Source organism: Bombus pyrosoma, linkage group LG16, assembly GCF_014825855.1.
Source record: "Bombus pyrosoma isolate SC7728 linkage group LG16, ASM1482585v1, whole genome shotgun sequence".
Taxonomy (NCBI): domain Eukaryota; kingdom Metazoa; phylum Arthropoda; class Insecta; order Hymenoptera; family Apidae; genus Bombus; species Bombus pyrosoma.
Window position 1 is genome coordinate 7,179,379 of NC_057785.1, and position 19,430 is coordinate 7,198,808.

The 19,430-nt window shown below is 40.3% G+C and overlaps 1 protein-coding gene across 5 annotated transcripts in view; it reads right to left on the bottom strand.

Moving 5' to 3' along the window:
* Nucleotides 1-19,430, bottom strand: part of LOC122576788 — a 314,658-nt gene that overhangs the window by 183,135 nt on the left and 112,093 nt on the right. For all 5 annotated transcript variants that reach the window (XM_043747566.1, XM_043747562.1, XM_043747563.1 and 2 more), the window contains one exon: nt 7,443-7,525. The gene's annotated coding sequence lies outside the window, so the exon portion shown is untranslated. The remainder of the gene's footprint in view (nt 1-7,442; nt 7,526-19,430) is intronic.

The window sequence follows — 19,430 nt, forward strand, 5'->3', positions numbered from 1 at the left end:
ACGAAATACAAATTTGGCCGCCTGGCCTTTGTTCGAATTTACTCCTTCCGGCAGCGTCTTTTGTTCCGATCTGATGCCTCCTACTTTCAGTTTTTCGTCTCTCGCAAGGGTATTTCTTATTTTGCTTCTACGGGAAAAGAATTTCGCTATGACACGTATTGTATCTAAAATTAACTACCCAAGTTAATTCACAGACATCATCGATGAACATATTACGAAACGTTTTGAAATTCCATTAGCACTGCGAAAGAAAAATCAACGACGAACGTATCGATAGAGAAATACCGTAAAGAGGTAGTGAACATTTTTAACAATATTTTCTTCAAGAGAAATTGAACGACTATAAAAGTATGAATAACAGAAGAATGTAAATAAGTTGGAAAGTGCAGCTATATTAATCTATATTAATAGGAACGAATATTAATAAAGAAATATCGAAAAAATACCAAGTATCTCGGAAAATATTTTTTCGAAGGAAAAATGGAAGGATGTAATTCGCGATGGACAACGGTTGCACCGAACGAACTGAGTGAAAAGCACTCGATAACAGGGATATCCAGAATTCCGGAAGCGGAGGTTGGCTTCGACGGAAGGAAAACTCGTGTCATCCTTGTCCCTCTTCTCATCGGAACGTCGTTCTTTGGCCCCTCTATTGCTTTCACAGCGAAATTTCCCACGTGCTTGATCACGTCTCAGATTTCGTTGCGTCGTTATCATTTTCTCGATATTTTTTTCTCATCTTTTTCTGTTCTCTCCCGTCCTCCGTTCCCTGGCTTTTCTTTTTTTTTCTACCCTCGTCTCCTTTGCCATAGGGGAGGATTCAGAATGTCAGCAATGTTCGACGAAAGTGGACGCTCGGTGCGTGTGTTATTGGATACCTTCTAGGATACCTTTTTCACGACGAGCTGCAGTGTCGAGGAATAAATTGATTGAAATTCTTCTGCCCCTGTGAAATATCCTGGCGACGTCTTTTATTTAAAAATTTGCTACTTGCCTAGAGAAATATGGAGGATTCTCTTGTTCTTGTTGGAATCCGGTTTACGAAACCAACACGAGAAATAGACAAGTGTGGCTTGCAGAAGAATGACGATGTGTTGACAGTGATTATTTAGGGAACGTTATTTAACGACTGCGGAAGAAAATCAGAACGAGTTACGTTTTTAATTTTTTACGGAAGAAGGATTAAAAAATTGAATAGGTTGTTTCACGTGTCATGAAAATTGTCTGTTTATTCGGTTCTCATGTTTATATCCAAGATCCAAATGCAGTGTGTTGAAGAGCAGAAACTTCAACGCCCAAAATGCTTCAAACCACGTCAAAGACACGTCAATCCATCTAATCCCGCTACTGATCCACTCACCAAGATTGAATCTCTGAAGTTCTCAAAGACCCATATCCGAATCAATGTTCCGTTCATATGTATACCTTGGCGAGTAAAACCTACCCTTATTCTCATAATTACACCCCTTCACTGCTCAACTATCGCTTAAAGGTTGTTGAAATTGAACAAAAAGTGTTTATCCAATTTCATTTTTAATACGGTAAAATAAAATTAGCTCACTGTGTTTACCTCAATTTTTATACCGGCACCGAAAATATACGGCGATCAACCCTGTATTCAACAACCCTTTAGTCGACGTCAGACACTAAGTACGAAGCGTATTAATATTTCAGAAAGTTTTATTATATTTACGCTAGGAAATAAACAAACCATTAAAAGAAATATGGAAATAGGTATGTAGGTGGCCGGTTAAGCTAAAGTTAACCAATAAAACCAAAGTTTCCACCCTCGTCCCCATAATTTCAATCTCCTTCCATCGTCCACTACTTCTATAACGAAATTTACGTTATGCCTGGTCACGTTTCGGAGACACATTGCCATGATTCCCGTGTCTCCAGGCTCACCCCTTTCCCCTGCGCCGCGACTTCACTCACCCCTCGCTTTAAGAGGAGTCACTCTCATCAACGGCGAGCCCTCGAACCGAGAGATGCGCCTCAGCGGCCACGTAGCTCTGTTTCATCCCCTCCACCATTCAGCGAGTACATTATGCAACGAGGGTGCTTGTCGAGGCAAGGGTGCTTTCCGGTAAAACACGACCAGGGGTGTCTAAGGTCGAGCCAATCGCCGACTCGAAAACATTTCTTGGCCGTCGAGCAACGTTAGAGCCTGTTAAAAGTTAGATTAGTCTAAGTAGCTTGAAAGCCCTAATGACTAAACGACAAAAAGAAAAACGGTGATTCGAGAGGGTGAGAAGAGGACTAGGAACCAGGCTAAGTAGTTCTTTGCCATGATTTGGGTCACAACCCCTGACCTAGCCGAGGTTTTGTTCCGTCGGTGTACGAGGGGGTCGAGGAAATAACGTTTCCAGCGTGAAAATTAGGCTGGTTGAATGGGGCTCAGACAGAAGAGAAACCGATGGGCCATTGTCAACCATGTTTTCATTGTGATCGACGTTTTTCGAGCAGGTGAATTTAGTCGAGGTGTTCCCGAGCTGTGACAGCTTTCACAGGGTACGATAGTTTCAGATACTTGAGGATTTTGATGTTCATGAGAGAGTGGTTTTATTATTATTATTATTTGATAGATTTCGTGTTACCGGTGTTTATGGCACGCGTCCATTTCAGTATCGTTTTATTTTAAATAATTTTAACAAACACTCTGAATCTCGTATATTTGCCAAATATGCATCCATCCGTCAGAAGATGGCAAAAATCATTCCAGACAACCTAATCAGCCGAAACGTTCCAGTTGGAATTGCCTAGTCAGCTCGAGGCACACGCGAGCAGTCGAAAGAAAGCTGTCCTGACCCTCGGCCAAGTCTGATAAGAGATAAATTACAAGACACGAGAGAACGAAACGTGGCCGTAACTCGCAACGAAATCTAGCGGCCAGCACCATAATCTACGCCAGATACGACACCACGTGGTAGTACTACGTCCTTGTCTACTACTCGATCCCTAGCCGTATGTGTATAAATCTACCTTGGACAAAAACCTTGCCAGGCAGACGTATCTACAGGGCGGTCAAAAAATTCACAATCAAACTTATCAGAAGAGACAAGAATTTATTGAGAACGTAGATCCTTTCTGACGACATTTTTCAGTCTTTCAATATTTTCAGAGTTGAACAATGGCAGAACAATGGCAGAGTTTATAGTGATCACTCTTTTAGAACATGTCGATTTTCAAAAATACACATGTTATCGCGATATCCTACAACGACTTTAACGCAGCGTTTGGGCATTCGATCAAATTAAGAGACGCGAGTGAAATGTGGCAAGGTCTCGTGTACGTGTCCCTAGCTAAATGGCCGCCAACTGAAATTTGATCTCAACTTCTTGAAACACCCTGTAGGTACACGTACGTAGTATTACGACTGTGTTCGCGTCTACGCTATCGAGCAATGAAGAGAAAGCCCGTCTAAGCCCCGGCTAAACACGGCAGAATGTCTATAACTCTCAGAACTCGTCCGTCTCGAATTAACCTCTCTCAATTAAGACAATGGTCCCCGGGTCCCCCGGACATCCTCTTCTCATCGAAGCGAGAATAGAGCAGCCAGAAGGGAAGGATCTCAGAGGTTCTCAGAACTAAGTGTCTCTGCAGCTCCTGGTTCTATGTATATTTATATGGAAAACTCGAGAACACGACGAGGGTGGCGAGAGGAACGAGGAGAGGAGAAGGTCTGCAGAAACGGAGGAAGGATTGCTAGCATTCGGTCTGAGCTACGTGGACAGCTGCTTAGAAGAGAAATGAGAAAGTTTTCTCCCTAAGAGCGGAGAAAACGGTGTTATCTTTTGTCACTCAAGTGCTCTGATTTTGATGTTTGTTGGAAGACGCGAATCTCCGTTTCTCTGTTCGATAGATTTAATGTTTGGATACTTGACAGATTTTAGGAATTTCTGCGATATAGGATCTATCGTTAGACTAATACGATCATGGATTTTGGACATGGTGATATGGATCGTATCAAATATATTACGAAAATAGACAAATAAAATTAAAATCCTTCTCCCCCCTAATACAGTTGAAAGTAACTTCGAACAAATATTCCAATAGGAATCATACCGTTCTAAACAGAAACATTTTTCGTTGATAAAATTCATTTCGAGCACAATCGAAAGATCATTGTATCGATTCGTCAGATATAGTGGAACAATTTAAAGTTACGAATAATTCCTCGATAAAAGTCAAACAATTCTGAATTCATTCCCCGATAAAAGTCGAGCAATTCTAAATTATTTGTCCGATAAAAGTCATTCGAATATAATCAAACAATCCGAAAGTAGTTGCCTGAGATAATTGCCTAATAAAGAAATCATTCCAAGTAGTTATAAATTTAAAGCTACCAGCACAGCAAAAATACCAAGTCTGGCCGGATTCTTTATTCGTCACGAAACATGGTCACCAGTTATCGATCAGCGAGTGGAAGCAGCCGACGAACGGAACAACACCGTGTCACGGACGTACGGAGGCACTTGGAAAACGCGATACTGGAATTCAGTAGCGTCGCGATGAGAACCGGAAGGAGAAACGTCGATACTGCTGTCTCCCTTCTACATTTAGGTGATCGCTTCGTCTCGGAGGAGCACTCTCGCTTTCAGTCAAGACAACCAGACTTATCGATTAATCGGCCAGATAGACGCGGCTCTCGGATTCAGAATCGGCAGCAGGATTCGATCTGGTCGCGTTTATCTTGCCGCGGAGCGGATAACAGCCTCAGCAAGTTCGTCGTTCAACGGAACATCCGGCCAGGAAATGAATCGTTCCGCGAGGAAACACGACGAATGTTCCAGTGGCTGAAGGGGAACGCGGTTCCACTTTGAGGTTAGGATGGATAGAGAACTCGAGAATTTCTGGTGACTTGGGATCGTTCGATTGTGTTAGGATGCTGATTTATATTACTTTCGAAATTCACTCGAAACACGATCCGTATCGTAAAGGCCGATCCGTAATTAAAATATCCCGAATCGAAGTAAGTAGAGATGTCCTTAGTTATAGAAAAAATTCAGCGAGTTGGTTCTTCCGAATTTGAATTTCGTACAATGTGGTAAATGAAACTGTGATTCTTTAAACGTTGAGTCGAAAAATGTGATGAATGAAATACTTGTTAAATTTGGATTTTCATCGTAAAATATGCGATGCACGGTCGATTAATTCTCATCTCGGTATCGAAATTAAAGGCTTCATTATTACCGTAAATCATGAATTTCGACAGAGTGAAACAATTACGAAAAGCTCGGTATAAAGACAAGCAATATAAATTTCCGCGATGAAAAATGAGCCCGCACAGCAACGAGTAGAAAGCCCTTTAATAGAAAGCTCAATAGCCTGTGTGTCATGGCACCGATTTCCATATTCGATACGGACCGCGCGATTTTAAGAGCCGGCTTAAATTATTTCACATAAGCCCCCGCACCGCTATGTCCACAGCGAATTTGTCATAAGCCAATGTAAATTCGATGTAAAATCAAGATATATGTTTCGCGCTTCAGTAAATGGATCACATGATAATATCGTGATATAAATGTGGTACAAACGAAAATCCATGATGTCGGAAAGATTACAACGTCGATAAGAGTAGATTTTTTTTCATCTAAACTTGTGTGACTGGCTCAAAAAAAGTATTTGAACGCTTACTATAGAAGAGTGTAAAGTTTTGAGGATTTCTAAAGATTTCGACGTACAAATCCTGACGTGTAATTCATAAATTTCTAGTCATAGATTTTAAGTTTAATTTTGACACTTACGTTTGGCATTCTCCTAGATCTTAATCTACAGATTTTGGTTTTCCTCCTTTCATTCGTCATACTAATTCTTAACCTCTGCATCGATTTGACATTAAGAAACAAACTAAATTACGAAAACCGCGGAATGAAATATTTTGTGTTGTAAATGAGCCGCCTAACCGCGCACTACGCTACTTGGTAAGACATTACCTAAACACCAAATTGCTCAAATGACGACTAACATAGCATGCACCGCCTAACAATCCTCGGTAATCTATTTTCCAATCTATCGAGAAAATTACTCGACCAACACGGCCGAGATCCCATCGAAATAGTAATCTACGTAAAAATGAATTCGTTGAAAGTCAGACTCTCTCTCTCTCTCTCTCTCTCTTTCTCTTTGCATAGCGGAAACGTTTCAGCGAAACGGAGCCAGGTTCGCGATCATTTCCGGCGTCTATTCGGTGGCTGGTACTCGGGCGCGTATGAAGAATCGTATTTAAAATTCATTTCCCCTTAACGGCCGTTTAATCAGTTCGTACCCTCGCCGCCCCCTCCCTTTGTCTTTGCCATTAAATTATGTTCTTTCTCTTCTCTCCACCCATGCAAAATGGGAAATGTGCAAGGTAGCCAGAGGGTTCTAATGGGGGAGGAGTCAAAGTGTTTCTTTGAGAGAAATAAATAAACCCGGCAATGGATTCAGAAGAGAGCTATCCATTTCACGGGGGATCGAGCCTCCCTTTCTAAATCACTTTTATCTCTAATTTCGAAATAATTTCACCGGGCGCAACCATTGTCTGTGTTGCTCCAGGCGAACGGATCTTCCTCGGGGCTAGAAAAAGTTTTAATCCGTCGCTTCGTTCAATATGGCTTCTTCTGTACTTCCGGTTGCCCGGGAATAGAGGTTACGTCAGGTTAATCTGCGCTTTCTTCGTCGCCTTATATTGGATCGCGCCGAGATAACGGACCGTTTAAGTGGAGTTTGATGAACTGAAATATTAGACCTTAAATGCATAGCGTTTTTGTATCAGTGTATTTTCCATACACTGCCACGTACAGGTTTCGCGTGTATTTTCATGGAGTTGGAATTTTATCAAATAAATAGCGTGTTCACCGTGATGATGATGATGATGATGTTTTGTTGTTTTTCATTGAACTAGAATTTCAGTAAATAACGTGTACACGGTGTTTCTGCGTGTATTGGCAACAGGTTTTCCTGTTTATGTTAAAAATATCTCTTAACGAGACGTATTGTAGCAATATCACAACAGTCGCAGACGTTTTTCCAAATAAAATATAGAAAATACGAAATGGATTTTTCAACCTATTTTTCTGCTGCACATTTTTTATGTGCTTTTATATGTTTGGAAAAATCACGCATTTAGAAATGAGAATAGAAAAAAGCAACATTAGCGTAGATGCAAAAATTAATTTTCAAATTTTAATTATCTAATTCTTCGACAAAGGTTCTAAACTTATTTCAAGCATAAAAATAGTGCTTCGAAAGGCTCTGTATATGACATTTAATAAAGAGAATCTCTTTAAATTATTATGTACATTACGGAGAATCTTTTTAAATTATCCACATTACAGCGAATATCTCTCTTTTCAAATTATCATTTTCAAGATGTTGAACTTGACTTTATGCCGCAATTTAACAAAATGTCGCGAAATATATCTGAAATGAGAATTTCATCTAAGGGAAATTTAACTCACCGCTTGTAGCACTGCACTCTAGTTTTCTCCAGATGTCGCGTCCTCCCTGAAATCACCGCATTTTACACTCAAACTGGTGAACTCTGCAACATAAAAGAATATCCAATTAAAAACCATTTGCCCTAACGATCTTAGCATTTTTCATCAATTAAACAAATCTGTCGCAAGAGTATATATCTTAGCGATAAAGATTCATCAACCGATAAGTATCGTAGTGTCTTTCTTGAATCGCTTTATAGTCTTGCCACGATCGTACCAGTATCGTAGCAGGACATACGTAACGACGATAGCCAGACAGTCTCAGGAATTTCGCAACGTAGGAAAATAATTTGACTAGTAAGCGAAAATCCAGCTCGTATCTCGCGTTTCGAACTCTGGTAAGTAGCTCCGGCATCGGACCGGCACGTTTCGTCGTGTATGGCCGCTGTAGCGATATGTATCTACGTTTAAGTACTTTCAATTTCCGCTAAGGTACGCTACGAATAAATATGCTTATCGACGTTCCTCGGTTATCCTCGTATTTTGTTACAATGTACGATACTGTGCCACGATATTTAGAAATTGTGTCGCCACAGGCGGCACAAAAGTAGCGGAGCAATAAATTTCAGGTTAAGAAGGATCATTTCGATATCCGCCGCTGTAAATGATTTTACAACTTAAATTCGAAATTCGACCACGCTCCTTGAAGCTTTGTGTCAAATTCGTTCCGCTACAGATTTCTAACGATACAATTAAATAGAAACCTAATTACGACGATCACTGAAATTCTCAATTAAAACGAAGAACAAACACGCGCTGCCAAAAATTGGAAAATGTCCACGTACTTTGAAACTGTACCGTGCTCTCTGGATGTCACGCGTCGTTCTATCGGTAATCACTTGCTGGAAATACCAAGATTTATTGAACTTGGCGTATATATTGTTTGCGATGGTAGTATCATGTACAGCTGTTCGAGCAGGTATCAGGCGAAACAGACCAAAATCTCAATACGAGTACACACGTGCAAACAGACGATCGCGAAATCCTAGCTGGAGGATACGACGTTCTCGAGAAGACGAAAAGGTCTTGTGGACATTCGCACACAAGAGCCAGCAATCGACACATGTTCGCGAGAAACGGTGCACCAGCCGAGAGAACCATGCACCTAGTGGATCCTTCGATGTAATATCTGCAGCCTGGTCTGCAAACAAACTTGCCTCTGTTTCTTCGCGCGAAACTCTTTCTTTCGGTTACCGTGTACTGTACACTTGTACGACAGACAGAGCATGCTTTAAATTCGATAAAATATCGACGAGAGAAGCCAAGTTAGGGAACAGTTGCTTTGTTCAAGAGCGTAGCTTGAGATTTTGAAGCTCTTTATGATGTTTCACCTGTGGAATTTTAGGTTAAGTCGAGTACTAAGTAGATTTTTGGAGAATTGTTCGAGTGGATTGGTCAAACAATTCTAAATTCTAAATTATGTATGAAAATGATAATTAGAAATCCATATTATACCATCGACCCAGGGCTGGCGAGCACAATCAGCTAACAAACAATTGAATTACCAATTACCTATTTAGCATCCACAATGGTGAAACAATCATCTGAATTTACGGGACTAGGAATACAAATTATATTTAATGAACAAATTTCGAGATAAACGAATATCACGCGTGATAGAATAATTTTGTACAGTTTCATAAATATAAATTGACAATTTAATCCTTAACAAATTATTTCCCATTTTCTTCGCCATTCGAAGCTGCTAACAGTTTCAAAATAACGATGATTTTCAAAATCGTCTGAAATTCTTCGATGATATTAGAATTCGAAACGGTTTCGCTCACAGAAGCACTGCGTGAATTTTCTATTATTTATTGCTAAAGCTTTACGTCATATTCGAATGAATTTGAAATATTTCACTGTTAATTACGATTATCAACGAATGACAATAAATCGTGACCCATGATCCACCGAAATTTTTCTCGCCTGCATAGCATATCCATTCCCTGCCAAATTAATTCGCCGTATTAGAAGCTTGCATAAACGCGTTGTAGCCCACTGAAAGCATAACGATGTAACGGGAAGCCATTTAATCTTTCGCGGTCAAATATGTTTCCCCCCGTTCCGCGCTCGTTGATCTACATTGATTTGAAATATTAAAACGTTTGTCGTCGGCGCGAAAGCGATGCTGTGGTCATCGTGAAATGTGACAACGTGCTATCCACGATCATTTAACGTTTCGTGATTCGATATATACGTATATATATGTGTATATACATATATATATGTATACACTGGCCTTTCTTTTCACGTTCTCGTTTTACGATTCGAATTAATTGGAAATGTTGAAATAACGTTAGCTCTCGGTTCGGGGATTTTTAATGAACAACGTTTAATCGCGTTCAAATGAGCATTGAAATTTGCTTATTCATAAAATTGCGAATATAGGAAATTGGATGTCTAGGTTACCATTTTACAAATTGAGTCTACCTTCAAATTTAAATTGGTCTTAAAGCGTATAGATTTGTTGTGAATTGTACAGAATTTCCAGCTTACATACGAAAAATTAAAGTTAAAGCCTGAATTTGGCGAACGTTGTGAGATTAAACGCGACACGTGTTAAAATTCGGGTTAGACCCAGTCTACGATAGACTGTTCTCCTGTCCAGTTTAAGTCTGGGTTAAACACTGTTAATCCTAGATTAGCGCAAGCTTAAGATGCGTTATGTCCAGATTAGATTTGCACTATGTTCGAATTAATCCATTCTCCGTTCAGTATAGATGCGAAATTAGATTATGTTGTGTTTAGATTATTGATGTAGTGTATATGCGAATTAAATCTAAATTAATTCTCCACGTATGATTCAATTTAAACAAATTTTGCGTGTAAGTGCCATTTCGGTTTGCGCACATAATATATAGAATAACTGTATCATTTAATTAACTATTTATTATTTACACCCCTATATTTCATTCCGAAGAGCACAATAAGCAAGCTTAGCACGGTGAAAGCAATTTCTACGAATTTTTGGAACATTCGGTATATTTTTCATCTTCTCTCCGATTGCGACATCGCTGGCCTACAAAATAGCGGAGAAAAACGATCTTCTTAAAGAAACTGGATACGCGGACGGTGCACTTTCAGCAATTTTGTTTACGACGGAGAGATCGAACGAGTGTCTCGTGCGTGGAAATTACCGTTTGCCTATAGTTTATTCGAACACCAGCAAATAAAAGTATACGTAATGTCCGTTCGTAAAAGATTCATAGTGGGCGAGCGATTGGTCCCAAGAAACCCGTTGAGACAGAGAAACCGGCCTCGTAGGAGGCGATCTTTTAAACGTAGAATGAAAGTGTGCGTAAAGCAAACCTGCCAACCGATCGACCTCATAAAAATCGATAGCTGTTGCTAAAAATCACGCGTTGTTATTTATGGCGTACAGCGAATCGCGCGACCCATATTTAAGGAATAATATAATTTCTTATATATTCTTTCTAAATTGTAGTAAAGCTAAAAGTACTTTTCAATTTCATAATTTTACGTCTTCCTCGGAAAGAATTCTTTGAAATATTTTACGCATGCTTCTAAAGTATTATGCTTACTCAATTTCTTGTCACAGAAGAAGAAAGTTTTGTAAAATGGCGAATAAACGGTAATACTTATAATAAATGGGACAGATTAAGTCGAATATTTCAGTTAATGACCAACGTTTTTCTTTTTCTCTTCTGCAATGTCGCGTTATTAGGAAAAGACAGCCTTTGCTGCTAATCAGAATTTGAAATTTTATAAAGGATTGCAGAGATTATATACAGCAATTGAGATAGGCAAACCAAGAACAATATTTGTCTGAGTTCAGCAATTCGCCATTTGTTGGGAACATGTGTAAGAAATAATCCTCTTGCGATATCGAGAAACACAATCTGTCGACGATCAAAACGGTACGAGCATTCTAAAGGACTGTAGTATTATTACTTTATTGCAGTGCCGGTTAGCTTTATCATTTTGCCGTTCCATTGTCACCAAACAATTCATCCGTGACGGTAATTAATTCTTAGTTTCTCTGTTTCAATGGAAAACTGTAATCAATCGTGCTTTTGTTTCTTGCCAGCAAAGGAAAATCCGGTTATAAGGGGTTAACAATACGAACGCTGGAAATATTGCACATTTCGAAGGCTATTTCCGCTATGAAAGCGGGAATAAAAACACAAATAAACAGAAAATCTTGGTGTATTTTAGAATCGTAATGAGCGTAGAAGAAGCTTCTCTTTCTAAAAGAGAAAGATTTCTACTTCAATTTACAGAAACGTGGCATTCTCAATGAGCGTAATGATAAACTATGTGACGCTAAATATACCGGACACGTCGTACATTTTTCATAAACTACACGTTTCGAATAAATCACGTGATGCCAAATAAACCAGAAACGACCATTAACCTAATATCTTATTTCACTTTCCCCGATAACTCAAAGACTCGCCCAATGTGTTACCCTCATCAACTCCTAAATCCAGTAACGTCATTCTGCTTGCCAAAAAGAGGAGAAAAAAGAAAGGAACCTCCAAACGCCAAATCATAAATCTCCAACGATCTCCACCCCCTTAGCACTAATATTGTCCAAAGTGCGAGCAGAACAAAGTATCGGGATCGCACATCGTTCCAGACCCAAGAGACCTAAATTCGTGGCTGAATCGAAAGAACCCGAAAGATCTCCGATTCAATTTCGCCAGTCACCAGTGACACACTGTCGCCTGTCTTGTCCACCATCCAGAGAACCTTAGAACCGGGTCCCCACGAGGTTAACCCTGAGCGATGACCATCGAGGTTCGGACTATTCCTTGTTAGGTCAGAGATAGCTAACGCGCGGCAGTTGTAACGTTTGCTTGGCGTGGACAAAAAGATCGAGCCTGCAGGCATTTGGCAAACGAGGCCTGTGCGAGTCGCGACGCTGGCCACAGTGGCACACGATCCTTCCTGCAGTGAAATTGATGGCCAGGATAGAAGTTTAGTGGCCGTCTATATATCTCGAGCGAAGGAGCCAGGAAAAAGACTGAAATAGGGGCGCCAGAAGAGGTCGCGCCCTATAAGTCTCCAGGATTGTAATGTTGGTAACAGAGCCGTGGAAGATGTATGTAGAAGAGAGAAGGAAGAAGGGACACAAGAAGAATGTTCGATGAATCTCAAAGTATAGAAATTAACGATTTTGTTTCTTCGATAAAAGGGATTACTACAAATGATTTCTCTATTAATAGTAAAATGAAAGTCTATCGAGACTTCTATCTGTCTGCCACAGCAATATCCTCGAACATAATTTCACCGTAGACCACTCCATCCAATCGCTATATTCGCGTAGAAGCAATAGTTTTACAGACATTGCAGTTACCAAGAGGATGATAGCGCAAGTATCCAGGAATAGTTCAGTTCTTAGACATTTCGATTCTAATAAAATATTCTTTTCTATTAATAGAATATAAAGGAATCACTGAAACGAAGATCATCGAGATCGTAATATCCTCGAACGTAGACGTGGTTAAAATATCACGCTCTTCGGCAATTGCATAGTAATGTCATCGTCAACAATCTATCAAGAACACCATAAATTGTAAACAATTAAAAATATTTTACTCTTCAATTTGCAACCTTCGAGAACTCTGATCCTAAGTAAAAACATGGAAGCATTCTTTTCTACCGATAACATGGAAAAGAATTATTGAAAATCACCGAGACCACAATATCTCTGAACATAATATCACGATACAGCATCAGACATGTTCGTCCTTTCTGCAGCGATCCGCAACCACCATAACCGATAGCTACGCGGTCCGAGGCTATTGAATAACATTCGCAAGGCATCGTGGAACGCACTGGGAATTACCCATGTGTATTCACCGGATGGCTGGTACTCCGTGTTCACGTCTGTCCACACTGGTTCTCGAGACGTCGGCCGCTTTCAAGGGCGATTTCATGCGACGGCGATTTAAGATCTCCCTCTAGTGGACGATCTCGCGTTCCTCCTTTTGCTCACGAACGCGAACACCCATAGAGATTCGGGATTACCGCGAACAGCAGAGCGGTCTGGGTTTTTCTCGATGACCGAGCATCGACCACGACTTTCCTCCCCATTTCGTCCTCCCTTTTACCTCTTCTCGCGCGTACACTACCTTTCAAAAGTATCTGGACACTCGCTCACGTTTAAGAAAATGTAATTTTCTTGTTAATGATTATTTGCTCGTTTAACCTTTTATACGAGCATGCTATGAAATACGATACTGTACAGTCTGTGAAACAGTTTTGTTCGATTCGAAGGGAAAGCAAAATTAAAGACGGAGAAGATTTACGGTTGTCTTACGACTTTGTCGATTATTTTCGAACCACTGTCATATTTTCCATGGTTTATACAATTGCTAATTTTTTATAGTTGGGTATACATATAATTAATGGGAAAGCAATACTTGCGGGTGTAATTTTGAGGTTAGAATTCAAAGATCTTTTGTAATTCTTTCTTACATTTCTCTAATAGTTAAATAGTCTCAGCCGGAATTTTTATCGTTCATTTTCGTTCTATTTTGTTTCGTAGAGACGTCCCGCTGTGAAATATTCTTTATATTGTCAGCTGTTAGGTTAGAAATAGAAACGACAACGAAACGAACTGCAAGATGCGCCGCAATTACCGTACCTAACCTCGAATAAATCAAATCCAAGCCTTGCCAAGTTCACGAATAAATCCTAACCTAATTTTCACACAGCGTACACCAAGAACAAAACTAACAGACCAGCTTTCACATACTCCGTAGATTCACTGCTCTCATAAATTCCGTTCAACGAACGAGGAAGAGAAAAAAAAAAAGGGAAATCAAAGCAAAGATGCTCTAGTCAGTAATCTGGTATTCAAATATATCATAAATTTCAGCTATTTACAAAGAGGAAACAGTATCCACTGCACGATAGATTAACAGCTCTCATTTCACGTGTATTTATAGTGGCTAACAAGTATTTAGCTTAAAGAAACGTAAAACTTATAGAAATATTTAACGAATCTATCGTGTCTGATAGAAAACCAGTCAAAATTTCCTTTGCAACTTATGCCGCCCTTTTCACAAATATATGTACAGTAATACATTCGGTTGTTTTCTGAACGATTGGACATTGATTATCCATTCAATTACCGAATCCACCAAATTCATAAAAAGCAAAGTTAATCGCTTTAATTTCTGAAAAGCTTGATTTGATTGACGATATAAATTATTTAAATGAGATGTATACTTCGACGATTATCTAGTAGAATTTCAAGAGCTTGAAAATTGGATGGAAAAAGGTTTCCAGGAGATAAATAACGATCCGATAGCGACGCTTAATCACACAACTCATTTCCCGCTTTTATCCCTCATAATCTCGTTTTCGGCGAATAAAAAAAGCATTCGCCACCATTTTACGGATACTTCAACCACAACGAAACGTCATAATTATGCCCATTACCGGAGTATTCGTAGGATGGTCAGGCGGACAAGTTAAATGAATCGAAATTATTTTATTTTAAACAAATATTTCGGCTCATTAAGCGCCGCGATATATTTTACATAATGTCGTTATACGTCAGGCCACGGCAAAACGTTCTCGTGGCGAGTTTATTTCCGTGCAAACAAGTCATCGCTAATTCTCCCGGCGACCATGCAGCCCGATTTCCCATAAGAATTACACGTGAAATATATTAATGCGCGTCGCGACACGCGTTACCCAGTTAATGAATACGTATCGTCCACATTTTCCAGATAGACTGATGAATCCGCTAAGTACGTGAAAACAGGACTATTGATAGCTGTCCTTGGTTGAAAAATTTCCCTCGCGTTTCTACGCGTTCGAGGTTATGGCACACTAGTAAATGTGTCGGAACATTTATTAAGGAAATGTTAGAAATTTTGTTAATGTGTTTGCATTTGGAGGATCTTTTTGAAATTCCGTTAGCGATTTAATGAATAAACTGAGAATTTTTCATGCCTTAATTAGAAACTTTCGATTTATGAATTTAGAAGTTATACAAAATTGAAAGGTACGAAAATGAATAACATGGGGAGATGGATAAAATTTCGAAGCGCAGAAAAGTGAGTAATTAAGAATCAAAAAGCGTCCGTTTAAAAAAATCATGTCGCACGAAATGTACACAATAGTAATTAAATAACTCAGTGTCGTCGGTGGCCAAATAAATGGAATTTGATTAAATTTTCCACAGAGTACCGATAGGATCTTCCGTATCGAATTTTCATATTTTCTTTAATTGAAAGCCGCGTTGGTGTACCATTTAAAATTCATATCGGTATGCTCGAAATACCGCGGTTTATAATCTCTCCAATGGCGATCTAATTATTATAGAAGCATCAAAAGTCACGAAAAACGAGCAGCGATATCAACAAAATAAAGCGACATTTGCATAAAACGATCGATCGATTAGATGCAAACAGTAAAAGTAGCAAACATTTCCGACTAGGTAGATCTTTCGCTTTAATAGACTTTTCGCCGTATTATACAGACATATAGCGGTGTTTGTGTATTATACTATTCGCTATTACCTACCAATGATGCTTGAAACGTAATGTTTGGATATCACTTTTCGAGTATAAGGTGCGAATACCAAGCGAAATATTTATCCGGTCCGAAATGTTTACACGTGACCGTGGCTCGTATAACGAGATCGTTCGGCACCGATGTAATCGAAACGGTTGACCGTTTTAAAACCTCTAGCGATCCTCTAGAGTCCTGACTAGACAGCCCCTTTCGTTAGACGATGCATTAGGCGTGTCTGTCCTCGCGGCCCTACCAGATATTCCTGCGCTTCCGATCTCCGTGGCTTCCGTGCGATCGTAAATTCTTCGACCGCGGCCGAAAGACGCCGTGTACGTCGACACGTAGACCCCGTTGCTCGAGGTACGACCCTCCAGCGTCCGGTTTATCTTGGAAATGTCCGCAGGCTGCCGGAAAGACTCGTAACCCCGGCATTGCGTTACGTCGAAGAAGATAAAAGGTTCTTGACGGTAAGTCGCGCGGAACGTGCCGCTGTAAAGAGGTTAGCTTTTATGGACGGCGAATGGTCGGTCTTTAACTCGTTTCGAAACGCTAGAGTATGAGGGCAGAGTAGTCCGATGGAGTAAGGGATGAAGACGTAGAGTATGGAGTGGAAGAATTTCGATTTATTTTCGACTTGGTGTTCTAGAGCGATGTTTATTCGAGTTTTACGTTGGTGTCTAGTTGAAGACATTTTTAGGTTATGGTGGTACGAGTTTGGTTTATTTTTCACTTGGTTCTAGTAGTAGTTCACGTAGCGGTACGTGGAATCGAATTATTGGGAATCTCATTTATTCTTCTATTCAAAATTCCATTCCCCTTTGGATCGTGAAAATTCGACCGGGCCAATCTGGTTTTTGTTCTGGCTATGGCAAGAATATAAATTGGAAATCTTTCTCGCGTGGTCTGTAGTTTTTACAACTTATGCACCGAATCTAACGTTTGCCACATATAACGTACAGTTGTTAGTTATACACTAATGGTCAGAAGTTTGAAATCGCTGTGTCCTTGGCAAAGTTCAACGATTTAAAAGATCATTTTGGAATCCTGTTTCCTCAGAAAGATCATAAAATACATTATAATCTGAGGGAAATTGGCATTCATATTTCTAGAATTAGTTTCGATCTACTCGAAGGGTTTCCAAATTATAATGCTAAATTTTGCCTAAAGGACCAAACGTTGAATCGTTACGATGGAAACGAAATGAAGAATTTTTTTTCGCTCAATTTGTCGTAAATTGCTTCGTGAATATCAATTTCTGGTATTTTTCATGCTTATACGAGATTTCACAGGATATTCGAGAGAGATTGATGTGTTGTAAATCCACAACGTGACCCAATTGCACGGTTTGGGTCAGTTTTGCATAGTGGAAGCTATAGGTCACTTGATAAGCAAACACCGACGAAACTTGCACGTTACGGGACATTTTAGGTACCGTGTCATCGATCATGTCGCCGCTTTCCCCATGGGACATTGTAGATTATAGATAATCCACGTATATTATAGTTAGATGGTGCATCTGAAACTTTGGAAAATATTTCTATCGTTGGAAACTAGGCCTAACTTGGACCAAACTTAGATCTCTCTTCCTACGTACAATACTAAACTACAACAATAAATACTGAATACTAAACAACATCCACGAGTAACATCCAACGTTTATTATAAACAGAAACTGCTGTCCATCTGAAAGATGTTCCATCGCTTAACAATCCTCTCAGAAATTTAAAGAAGAGCCATATTCCACCGCTGACAAGCCTCGCTAAATCACCAATTCCACCCATTAACCTCGGTGCAGCCTCGAGCACCTAACCCAATCTTGCAGAAATATTGCAAAACAATATTCAGCCATCTTCCAACATCTCTTGATCATCGATTCACCTAGTTCAGCCTAGCTAAACAACCGTTTGGAGCGCTTCACCGCCACCGAAGACATAGAATATCGGGTGGGCGACGTCGCCTCGCGTTGACTCGACGAAAAAACGTCGCTGGAGGAGTCGTATGAAAATTCAATAGCGCCGATTCGAGTGGAGACACCCTGTTCAAGCTCGAGGAAGTTGGAGGTGTCGAAGCGTGAGTACCGGCAGCTTGTCGACTCGTAGAGCAGCCGGTTGGATGAAGATCGATCGGGAAAACGAGGGGCCGGAGGGGGGCCACGTCGTCGGTTTGGATGCCTCGGCGAGAAGAAGCAGAAAGGGGTTGGGCAAGGGGTGTGAGGATGTTAGAGGTGGCAGAGCACCGCGTCTTAATAGCGCTAGTGGCGTCCTGGCGTAGAAAAGGGGGATGACGTACCAGGGGACTGGGGTAGAATCCAGCCAGCCCCGGTCACGCCAATATTACTTACCACCCCGGGAGAACGATAACTTAATTGATGCACGAACGACGTTAGCACTCGTTGCCGTCACGCGGAGCGACTGTGAATTTTCACGGGAATATTTATTTGTCGAAGCTGTCTGGTTCGCCAATTTCCCGACGAAGGTCTCGCTTTTTCCGGGGCTTGGACTTTACGGTTTCGTTTTCGTGCAAAGGTATAGTTGAGCATCTTCGTTTCCTCTTATTTTATTGATGTCGCCCCTTGGTTAGAGGATTTCGTCATGAAGATTTTAGCGTCTTTCGGGAGTTGGATGTCTTTCAGCAGTTGGTTTCATGTTATACTAAAGAATAGTCGAGGATCTTGGTTTCGTCTTATTTTATTCACGTTTCTCCTTGGTTGAAGGACCTTGATGTCTTTTGGTGCGACTGGATGTCTTCAAGTTTACTTTATTTCATTCTGTTCGAAGAACTGGTCTGAGAATTTTATCCTAAAGCTTCTGCTATTTCTACGGCCTTGAAACTTTTCGAGCTAGTCGTATCCTTAAAACAGCCTTTTTCTGCAATATGCAAAGAATTTCGTGGACGACTAATTCTCTTCTTCTCTCAATTAAAATCCCCAAAATGAACCATTAACTCGGCGGCCAATCCCTCAAACCGAAATAATGCATTACAGGCCAAAATGTATCGATCACCATTTTTAATCTCTCTTATATATAGCATAGATGTCACAGAGAGCCTACATGCATGTTAATGAACGTTAAATGTATATTAATCGCGACAGCCGTGTAATATTCGGCTATGAGACGACTGAAAGCTATTATCGATCACGTTATCGGTGCAGTTTTAAAGGATTTTCTCGTCGGCCGAACGGTCGCAACGGATGCAAGATTAGCATTATTGACCGAAACACGTTGGCAACGTTGGCCTGGCTTCATGATTTCGAATTTCCACTCCGCAGAAGACGCATCGTCGCCGGGAGAGTTCGCGCGTTCACTGGAACACGAATAATGCTGTCTCGACAGGCAACGATAAATTGCCTCGAGTGTCGAACCCGGAATATTCATCTTTTCCACCTAGTGGAGTATTTTTCCTCGGCGGGTCACACGGTTTAACCTCTCCCTCTGTTTCCGTATTTTACTG